General features: G+C 36.9%; 1 protein-coding gene across 1 annotated transcript in view; it reads right to left on the reverse strand.

Moving 5' to 3' along the window:
• The window catches only part of LOC138753517 (gremlin-1-like), a 28,871-nt gene extending 17,914 nt beyond the window's left edge, over positions 1-10,957 (reverse strand). The window contains exon 1 of the mRNA XM_069916631.1: positions 10,791-10,957. The gene's annotated coding sequence lies outside the window, so the exon portion shown is untranslated. The remainder of the gene's footprint in view (positions 1-10,790) is intronic.
• Between the last annotated feature and the right edge of the window lie 964 nt (positions 10,958-11,921).

Consider the following 11,921-nt stretch of genomic DNA (forward strand, 5'->3'; position numbering starts at 1 on the left):
TTTTTCAACTTCTGTAATGTCATAGAACTTTAATCATAGTTGGAAAACTAGGTCCTTTTTTGTTTTAAATTCTTTTTGATTAATGTCTTTTTATTCCATGCTTAACGATTAATATTCTGCAAAAAAAAAACCCACCAAATTCGAAGAATACATTTTATATCATTTCCTCTAGTTAACTACCTATTATTTGTCAATTAGTCTTTCTCTGGGTCTAAGCCAAAAGAGAAATTCTCCTGATTTCTTTTAAATTGATAAATCCCAATCTATTTTTTTTTAATTCAATTTTGCAATCGGTACAATAGAAGCTGGAGCAGCATTTTCATTAAGATCAAACAAACCATATTTATATTAAATATTCTTTAATTCTATGCTGATTCATTCCCATTGTTAACTGGATATAAATGATTTGTAAACTGGAAGCTTATTCTATTGCCTTTACAGAAGTTTTCAGAATTTAGCCGTTTCGATGTCAAGGACAAGTTATGTAGACTGAGTCTGTCTTCTCTTGAACATAGGAGATTAAAGTATGATCTAAGTGAAAAGTTCAAAATGATTAAAGGGCAGATAAGGAGAAACCATTTCCATTTGTCTATCTAGAACGAGGCATAACTTTAAAATTATAGCTAGATATTTATGGTTGATGTAACACAAACTTTAAAGTCTCTGGCAATAATCTGTCATGACAGGCCCAATTGCACATTTGAAAATGTAATTGGAGAGATGTTAAGCAATTGAATCATGGTCTACTAAACTAAGATAAGTAAATGTATAGAAGATATGAATAAGCCAGCTTGAGATGTCAATTGACCCTTGCAGATGTAAGAAAGGATATTTCAAATCTTGAGCATCTTTTTAAAGGGAAAGCCAAGAAGGAACCCAATTTCATTCAAGGCCTTAGAACAAAGTTCCACAACAGCAATGTAAATTGATGAAATCCACTGGTTTAGATTTTGGATGGGAGATCAATGTTGGGGAGGACACCTGCAGTGGCCATGAAATTGGTGTCACTTTTGTGTTCATGTGGAATCTAAAAAGGAACAGACTGTTTCATTTTAACATCTCTTAAAGATGGAACATCCAATAATCCAGAATTTCCCTAATTACTTCATTGAAGTTCCATCTTATGTAGTTGAGACAAATTGAACCCCCAACCTTCCGACTCCTGAGAATGTTCCTCCTCAGAGAATATTAGCTGATTCCAATTATAAGAAATAAAAAAGGAAACAACTTGTATTGCCTGTATACTGATTTTTCTCTGTATTAAGATATCGCCACATCACATTGTTGATGCTACTCACCGCAATCTGTAAAAATGACAGAATGACCTAATATTAATTTTATCTCCCCATCACAAGGAAATGACAAAACTTTGTTGGTTTGCCATTATGATGTGATCTTGATTGGAGAAATGCAGAGGGAGCTTTCTCTGAAAATAAGCATTAAATTGTTTCTTGGCAGAGCATAATTTGCTGCAACTTTGGGCTGTTCAAAAATATCCCACTTAAATAAAAACATACTTCTTTGGCAAAGGAAAGCATAATTCTCTCAATATAAACAGTATCTGAAAGTAACAGAATTACTGATCAGCGGTCACCAAATTTTGACAAATCTGTAATAATAATCAGTCAATTGGACAAAGTGAACATTACATTTTGCCTCGAGCTGCTGACAGTTTTAGACACGTGCAATTTTTTTTAAGTATGCACATGACATTGGGTTATCTGCTTATGGCCAAGATTTTTAACAATTCCTAAAGAAACCCTAAAAACACACTTTTCAAAACTGCATCCATTTTGATGACTTGTTGCTCATTATATAGTGTGTGTTGCCTTCAACTATTTCACATTCTAAGAAAAAAGCATAAGCTTAATATCCAATTTACTGCTCGTCTTAGCTACAAGCATTAATCAATGCTCTTAAACTTGTAACACAGGCAGCTTGTGTATCATTTTTACTTACAAATTAGCATATGGTGCTTCTATGTTATTATTGCAACTTGGAAAAGAAGATGTGGATGATATGTTTCAGCCTTTGTCTTTTGTTATTAGAGGAGGTGGATTGGGGGCAGTGTAGGGGAATTACTGCAGTGCATTATGTAGATACTATAGCTACTGTGCGATGAAAGTGGATGGTAATGGGCGGATGTACAAATCAAACCTGCTGCTTTGTTGTGAATTTTGTCAAAGTTCTTGGATGTTTCTGGAGTTGCTCTCATCTAAGCAAACAGAAACCATTCCATTATCTACTGACTTGTGCCTTGTAGATGGTGGGAAGGCTCAAGGTGAGTAATTCACATCGTGTTAAGAAGTATCTGCCCTACTTTTATAGCCACAATGTTTATGTGGCAGGTGTAGTTGAGTCTTTGTTCAGCCCCCCATCCCCCACCCCAAGATACTGAATGTGGCAAAAATAGGGAAGGTAATGTTGAAGAATTTGAAATGCAATGGATGAGACCCTTTTCTTGGTGATGGGATTCATTGTCAAGGAGTTTTGAAATGAGAATAAGTGAATGCATTTATTAGCCCATATCTGTATATTTTTGGAGTCTTTCTGTGGACAGAAGTGGTATGTTTCATTTGCTGAGGGGTTGCATATAGATTTTGGTGAATATTCCCATTTCTGATCTTGTAATGGAAAGAAGGCCCTTGATTAAATAACTTGAATTAGGATTTTAAGGCCTGGCCTGAGGAGCTTCTACAGAGAAGTCCTGAGGTAGAATCATTGATAAATGTTCCCAGGGCCTCTTGATGCAACACTCAGTCAAATACTTCCTTGATGTCAAGGATTGTTATTATTGCCTCATGTCTTGAATTCATTTTGGGACATATTTGAGTCAAGGCTACAGCGTTGTCTGGAGTCGAATAGTGAAGCCCAAACAGAGTATGGGTTGTCATGTTATTGGTGCAGAATTATTGCTTTTTGGCACCACTAATGACTTCCAACACTATACTAATGATTGAGAGTAGACTGGGAAATTATTAGCCAGAGTCTTGATAAGTGGAGATCAGTATTTTAACTGTAATTGAATAGATTGATTGGAGGTGCACCAATTTTTTTACTATTACACCTAGGATGTGGTCAGGTCTTACAACACTGGACATCAAATTTTTTCAAAAGGTTTGCTTCCTGAAAAAAAAATTGAGCATTATGTTGGACAACTTCAAGCTGAACACAAAGATAATTTCATATTTGCTGTGGTTGTTCTCTATTGTGGTGAGGTTTTCACCTATGATGTCCTGGGCTGTAACCACTACCTTTCACAGGGCTTTTTGCTCAGGGGCATTGGTATTCGCATACCAGACCATGATGCAGCCAGTCAGCACACTTCCCACCACACATCTGTTGAAATTGGCCAGGATTACCAATATCATACCAAACCTCCACAATATCCTGAGAAAGTAGAGGTGCTGATATGCTTTCTTCATGATGCTATTAGTATGTTGGGTCCAGCAAAGATCCTCTGAGATAGTGATTACCAAGAACTTCTCCACCTCTGATTCCCCCCCCCCCCCCCCCCCAATGATCCCTGGATCATACACCTCTGGCTTTCCTTTCCTGAAGTCAACAATTAGCTCCCTGGTTTTGGTGAGATTGAGTGCAAGGCTGTTGTTGGTGAACCATTCACTCAAGTTTTCAATCTCCCTCTTGTATGCTGACTCATTGCCCCTTTTTTGTACAACCCACTACCATATCATCAGCGAACTTGTAGATGGTGTTCCTTCATAGCTTTGATTGGAATAATTGGTTATGAAATAATTTTCCTTCTCTTTTTTGCTGTTAGCGCAGTTTCACAAAGGTAACATCCCATTTGCTGCTGTTTTTCCCTAACACGTCCTTCTGTACTCCCCATTCAACTCTGATTAATTGTGAGGAATAAACTGGGTGAAGAGGTTACAGATTGCAGTAAAGTACATTATTGTGGTCCCTTAAGATCCATGGTATTCTATAGATGACTTTAAATAGAGTTATATATCACCTAAAGCTGAGTGGGCAACTGGACAGAAATCTTAATGTTTTCAAAAACTGTATAATTAAAACATTAAGATTTCTGTCCAGTTGCCCACTCAGCTTTAGGTGATATATAACTCTATTTAAAGTCATCTATAGAATACCATGGCTCACTCAGGCCACTCCTTCAAAATTGACCCCACTCAGTCAGTGGTGGAGCAATCAAACCATTCCTAGTGATAGACATTGAAGTCCCCACCCGGAGAACGTTCAATGCCCTTGATACCTTATCTTTCTCTCCCAATTATTGTTCAATTTATCAGTAAAACTGATGCAAATTGAATAAGACATCATTAAGGAGGACATCAGATATTAAAATGTAGTTGGTTTAAATAAAAATTGTGGGGTATATCTCAATATGCAATGCAGATTTCCTGTGCAGTAAAACTGGCACAACACATACCATTTGAAGGGTGGGACAGATTACAACCATTTTTTTCCGCAACAAAATATCTTAAAGCATGAGAATAACATGAGGGCAGATTGTTGGTAATAAATAGATTTCTTAGATCAGGGCTCACTGGGACCTCACCCCACTCCTCCAGGTCACAGTGGTCAGTCCTGCTGATGATGTATCAGGGTGTTTTTGGTCTGTGTGATAACACCCCTAAATTGAATGCCAGTCCCCATCTATTCTAATAACATCACTTTCCTTAGTACCTAGGTTGAAGATGAGTGGCCCATTATATTTTATTCTTATCCTCATTCAGTGAAGCAGTACTAGTCCAAATGGTGGTTTGGTTAAATCATTCCAGAGGGTATTTAAAAAGTGTGAAGAGGAGATGACTTCACAGTGAGGAGGTAACTCAGAAGACAAATTCACAGTTCCTCATCCATGTCTCCCACTGTATAGTGTACAAAAAGCAATAGCTACAAGGAAGAGCATCATATTTGTGCTAGGTACGAGTGAACTGCAAGGCAAAAGAAAAAATGTACACTGGGAGCAGAGAATTGACCAACATCTTACAAAGGGGAAAAGTTTAATTTTTTTTTATTGTTCATTGAAGTGACTTAAAACTATGCCCACTGGCAGCTGATGAAATTTCCAACCTCATTTATTAATGCAAATTGAATAAGACATCATTAAGGAGGACATCAGATATTAAAATGTAGTTGGTTTAAATAAAAATTGTGGGGTATATCTCAATATGTAATGCAGATTTCCTGTGCTGTAAAACTGGCACAACACATACCATTTGAAGGGTGGGACAGACTACAACCATTTTTTTCCGCAACAATATCTTAAAGCATGAGAATAACATGAGGGATCAATAAATGCAATTCTATCCATAAGAATTTATGTCTTGCACATCATTGTTCTCATATCTACAATGTTTTAAAATAAACATAATTAAATTAACCAGACTGACAGTTTTTTGTTGTTTCATGCAAATGGTTAATAAGATTAAGTGACTTACAGAAGAAAAAAAAACCAATATATTTTATATATATATACACTGTATAATTAAAACATTAAGATTTCTGTCCAGTTGCCCACTCAGCTTTAGGTGATATATAACTCTATTTAAAGTCAATATCTTGCTCTGTAAACAGAACTATGAATTAGAAACTGTTTCAAGTATTTTAATTGTTGCTTTTGTTCAGATTATAACACTATCAAATTCATACTGTAGCTCCATATTTAACAATATTAGAAATTTTGACATTTAAAAAGTAATGCAATGATACTACCAAAAGAGCGGGAAGATCTGAGCTTTTAAAAAAAGGTTTTTTTAAATAAAATTTTTATTATAATTTCCAGGCACTAATGATTTGTATACTTTCAGTGTAAGCAGGGTTTAGTGTTAATAAGATGGAGATTATTTAAATTACTCAATAGATGGATCATTACTGCAATAGATTGGAAAGGAAAAAAATGAAAATGAAATAATTCTAACCACAATATTCATCTTTGATTAGTGATTATAATATAGAGTTATACATATTTTTACCATAATAAAACAATTAAGTGTCATTTCAGCTCTGGAAAACAGACAAAATATGAATTCCTGCATTTGATTAAAATTGTGAAATTTTATCTCTGGATAGAGGGAGCGCATTCTTGCTACCAGAAGCATGAATAATTTTGATCTTGAAAGGTTAATGGAAATAGTAACTGCAACTCCTGATTCATCTACCTTTTAATAATCTTTTGTTTTTCTGAAAATAGCATTTCATATTTAATAGAAAGGGCATGAGTCTGTTTATATCACAATCAATCATCTAAAAAAGCTGAATTCAAATTTTAAAAATCTATCAATGGCTACATTTTGGAGAAAGCAAAGCTAATATTATTGAATTCCATGCTAATACTTCTTGCTTTATGACTGAAAAAATCTACTAGATTCACCCAGTTTAAATGTTTACTTTAATTAATTACTTTAATTACATGATAATTACATGATTCCTCTTGCTGGCACCCCAGTTTAAATGTTTACTTTAATTACATGAGACAATGTAGAAAAATGTAAGAATATGTCTGCAAAGACTAATAAATATACTGTGCAATGAAAGAACTGGTATGGGAATATTTTATTGGATTTTCTATGATCATGAAGTAACATATTACCAAAAGGAAAGTGAAAACTTCAGTAGTACAAATGTTTTGTATGTGTATACTCATACTTAAAACTATGGGAACCCAAGCCCTTTAACTCTTTTTAACTACTTTCACTGCTTAAAACTATGGAAACTCAAGCCCTTTAACTCTTTTTAACTACTTTAACTGCTTAAAACTATGGAAACTCAAGCCCTTTAACTCTTTTTAACTACTTTAACTGCTTAAAACTATGGAAACTCAAGCCCTTTAACTCTTTTTAACTACTTTAACTGCTTAAAACTATGGAAACTCAAGCCCTTTAACTCTTTTTGACTACTTTAACTGCTTAAAACTATGGAAACTCAAGCCCTTTAACTCTTTTTAACTACTTTAACTGCTTAAAACTATGGGAACTCAAGCCCTTTAACTCTTTTTAACTACTTTCACTGCTTAAAACTATGGAAACTCAAGCCCTTTAACTCTTTTTAACTACTTTAACTGCTTAAAACTATGGGAACTCAAGCCCTTTAACTCTTTTTAACTACTTTAACTGCTTAAAACTATGGAACTCAAGCCTTTTAACTCTTTTTAACTACTTTAACTGCTTAAAACTATGGGAACTCAAGCCCTTTAACTCTTTTTAACTACTTTAACTGCTTAAAACTATGGGAACTCAAGCCCTTTAACTCTTTTTAACTACTTTAACTGCTTAAAACTATGGGAACTCAAGCCCTTTAACTCTTTTTAACTACTTTAACTGCTTAAAACTATGGGAACTCAAGCCCTTTAACTCTTTTTAACTACTTTCACTGCTTAAAACTATGGGAACTCAAGCCCTTTAACTCTTTTTAACTACTTTAACTGCTTAAAACTATGGGAACTCAAGCCCTTTAACTCTTTTTAACTACTTTCACTGCTTAAAACTATGGGAACTCAAGCCCTTTAACTCTTTTTAACTACTTTAACTGCTTAAAACTATGGGAACTCAAGCCCTTTAACTCTTTTTAACTACTTTAACTGCTTAAAACTATGGGAACTCAAGCCCTTTAACTCTTTTTAACTACTTTCACTGCTTAAAACTATGGGAACTCAAGCCCTTTAACTCTTTTTAACTACTTTAACTGCTTAAAACTATGGGAACTCAAGCCCTTTAACTCTTTTTAACTACTTTAACTGCTTAAAACTATGGAAACTCAAGCCCTTTAACTCTTTTTAACTACTTTAACTGCTTAAAACTATGGGAACTCAAGCCCTTTAACTCTTTTTAACTACTTTCACTGCTTAAAACTATGGAAACTCAAGCCCTTTAACTCTTTTTAACTACTTTCACTGCTTAAAACTATGGGAACTCAAGCCCTTTAACTCTTTTTAACTACTTTAACTGCTTAAAACTATGGAAACTCAAGCCCTTTAACTCTTTTTAACTACTTTCACTGCTTAAAACTATGGGAACTCAAGCCCTTTAACTCTTTTTAACTACTTTAACTGCTTAAAACTATGGGAACTCAAGCCCTTTAACTCTTTTTAACTACTTTAACTGCTTAAAACTATGGGAACTCAAGCCCTTTAACTCTTTTTAACTACTTTAACTGCTTAAAACTATGGGAACCCAAGCCCTTTAACTCTTTTTAACTACTTTAACTCCTTAAAACTATGGGAACTCAAGCCCTTTAACTCTTTTTAACTACTTTAACTGCTTAAAACTATGGGAACTCAAGCCCTTTAACTCTTTTTAACTACTTTAACTGCTTAAAACTATGGGAACTCAAGCCCTTTAACTCTTTTTAACTACTTTAACTGCTTAAAACTATGGGAACCCAAGCCCTTTAACTCTTTTTAACTACTTTAACTCCTTAAAACTATGGGAACTCAAGCCCTTTAACTCTTTTTAACTACTTTAACTGCTTAAAACTATGGGAACTCAAGCCCTTTAACTCTTTTTAACTACTTTAACTGCTTAAAACTATGGGAACTCAAGCCCTTTAACTCTTTTTAACTACTTTAACTGCTTAAAACTATGGGAACTCAAGCCCTTTAACTCTTTTTAACTACTTTCACTGCTTAAAACTATGGGAACTCAAGCCCTTTAACTCTTTTTAACTACTTTAACTGCTTAAAACTATGGGAACTCAAGCCCTTTAACTCTTTTTAACTACTTTAACTGCTTAAAACTATGGAAACTCAAGCCCTTTAACTCTTTTTAACTACTTTAACTGCTTAAAACTATGGAAACTCAAGCCCTTTAACTCTTTTTAACTACTTTAACTGCTTAAAACTATGGGAACTCAAGCCCTTTAACTCTTTTTAACTACTTTAACTGCTTAAAACTATGGAAACTCAAGCCCTTTAACTCTTTTTAACTACTTTAACTCCTTAAAACTATGGGAACTCAAGCCCTTTAACTCTTTTTAATTACTTTAACTGCTTAAAACTATGGGAACTCAAGCCCTTTAACTCTTTTTAACTACTTTCACTGCTTAAAACTATGGGAACTCAAGCCCTTTAACTCTTTTTAACTACTTTAACTGCTTAAAACTATGGGATCTCAAGCCCTTTAACTCTTTTTAACTACTTTCACTGCTTAAAACTATGGAAACTCAAGCCCTTTAACTCTTTTAAAAAATCATATTATGTCGGATTGCTCTAATTACCTTCAAACGTTGGTAAGATAAATTATCTTTGTAATACAGGACAGGAATTAAGATTTTGATCCTATGTTACTGTACAATTCGTGTAAAAAGTTGTCAATTACACCATTCACAGTCTGATCAGATAAACTGCATAACGATCACATATAGACTTTTTTTTAAGATACTGATCAATCATTTGTGTCCCCACTTTGCTGAAGATTACAGAAGCAAGGTCGGATATGCCCCAGAAATAGTTTAGACATTGAGGTCAGAAAGCCTGTAAAGTTTACGACGAGGTGCAAAGAAACAAATCCACGGCTTTCTGCTGATCTAATCTATTCAGTCTAGTAGGAGATGGTTCACTTTCCCTTTGAACTGTTCCACGCTGCCATTTCCATCCTGACTTTGTGAATTAATGAAGAAGCGGTTTGCATTTTGGGCAATGCCGGTAGCGAATCGAAACCAGCTAAATATTACAAATGGAATGGTGAAACTCCGTGGTTTGAGTACATCACACGGGTGCACTAAAGAATGTGCTTCCGAAAATCTTTAAACCAGAAGGCTTCGGAAGTGAGAACAGATTAAATGTGATCAGAGGATACTGTGAATATTGGGGAAGGAATCCTAGCATCGGGTTTAAATATTTTAAACGCTCTGGCGAGTCTGGTTTGAGAGTGAGAACAGAACTGCTCGCCCTTTGGGTGTTGGCCTCCACCTCCCCTGTCGGCTGGTGCGAGCCGACCGACCGTACGCTCCATCCTCGGATAAGCAGCGATTTCCCTCCCTTCTCAGTAGCATCAGGCCCTCCTGACCGTGCATCTGCAAGTCGGGTCATTTTGACCGCGTCGTGAACCGAGCCCCACCGTGCGTCCCAGTCATGAGATGGTTGATCGGGTGGGATTCATTGAGAGCAGCGATCCGAACCCGAGCTACTGGCTGTAGAAAGGGAGGGGGAAGGAACGACGCACGGGACAAGAAACGGGGAGTATAGAAGGAATAGATTCAAGGGGGTCCTATGAGATGTGCATTATATTAAACGCAAGCTAAAGGAAACCAATATAAAGTGGAAAAAGCAACGACCGCACGGTTCATTGGCTTTTGTGAGCTCCCGCGGTTTATATCCTGACCCGGGATTAGACTCCGAGAGGAAACACACAAAAAAAGCACCACCCATCAGTTTCGAGCCACAGGTTTAATCACCCGAGCGAATGCAGATGAGTTGAGATAAACCTCCTGACTTCGGAGAAGAACTGTCTGCAGTGCGTGGCGCTGGGACACTGGGTGCATTTGACTGAGATTTGGTATTGGAGAGCTGGCCCAGATGGCCAACCTGAAGTTGACAGCGCTCTCAGCCATCAGGTGAGTTTCTCGGGTGAAAGTCGCCCGGCGCTTGACACGGGCTCACTCGTGCGCTTCCACGCGCGGGCGATGCACGCTGCTGGGGCCCTGGAGCACCGCGCACAATCGGTCCCGTTCAAGGGAGCGAGAGGGAGTGGGCAATGAGGGAAAGGCATGCAGGAGCAAAATAGAAGTGATCGTGGGAACCAGGCTGCTTCCGAGTAAAATTTCAGATGAGCTCAGCGATTGGAACAAAGCATCAAGTTCGGATTTACCTGCCCCGCGTTCGCGCTGCAGTCACGGGCACGGCTGGCTGTTCTCTCGCGCAAAAGCCGGGATGCTCCACAAGCTCTCAATGCGCTAGATCCTGGCGCCTCCATAGAATGAACCGCTGGTTCGCGGTACAATTTCTTCCCGAGTCGAACCGTCATATTTAAAAGCCAGGAAGTCTCCAAACCCTCTCGCGATCATTGGTCAGAGAGCTTGGAATCGCCCCAGAATTAATCCGCCCACTGATTGCAATCGGATCCAGGACATGACACCTCATCCCTGTTGCACCCTTTCGAAGCCCTTGTCGGATCCGCGCCCCAACTCTAGCCGTTGCGATACAAAACGAAACTAAATGCGATGGTTCTGGTTCAGGAGTTGCATTTCCACCACGTCTTGCATCCACCGACTCGTTGAAGGATCCAGAAGTAAACATATTGCAGGCTGTAAAAATATCAAGCTATCAGGATTTGACGAAACCATTGTTTTGCGATCAGTAATAATGAATTGAAAGTTGGCTGAAGGGGGGGTTCTTTTCTCTTTTTTTATATATCTAAAAATAACGTTCATGTTTATGGTTAATTGTGGTATATGTCATATTATTTGTTTTTTTGAACGAATAAATAAAGTTTAAAAAAAAAGAAAGCGAGGATAAAATATATTTTGTTATATTGAGAAATGTTGCTGGCGGTAGTACTAATGCCACTCAAGACATCTTTTGGTCTTCAAATGATGAAATGAAGGTTTTTGATCAAATTGCCAGGATAATTTCAAACATGCAAAAGAATTAAAGAGTGATGATATGGAAACTTTAATTGCTAAAATATTGACAAGGAGAATAAAAGAGTAAAAGGAGAGGGATTTTTTAAAAAATGAATTGAAGCTTCGATCTGTCTCCATTTTATTTTAATAATTCCCCTCCTCCCAAAGGATTTGGTTAAATTCACCGACGTAAAAACTCATCGTAGTCAATCTCTGATGGGTAAGAGATTTGATTCCGAGAATTTGGCTCATTTGAATGGCAGGAGGTCCGCGCTGAAACCGTTCGTCTCTCTTTGGTGGGACACAGCCCCAAAGCTTGATTCTCTGCTCATTTAAAAGCAGTCGCCTTTTAATGCTTTTGGTCCTCCTGATGAGAA

Source organism: Narcine bancroftii, chromosome 2 (assembly GCF_036971445.1).
Source record: "Narcine bancroftii isolate sNarBan1 chromosome 2, sNarBan1.hap1, whole genome shotgun sequence".
NCBI lineage: Eukaryota > Metazoa > Chordata > Chondrichthyes > Torpediniformes > Narcinidae > Narcine > Narcine bancroftii.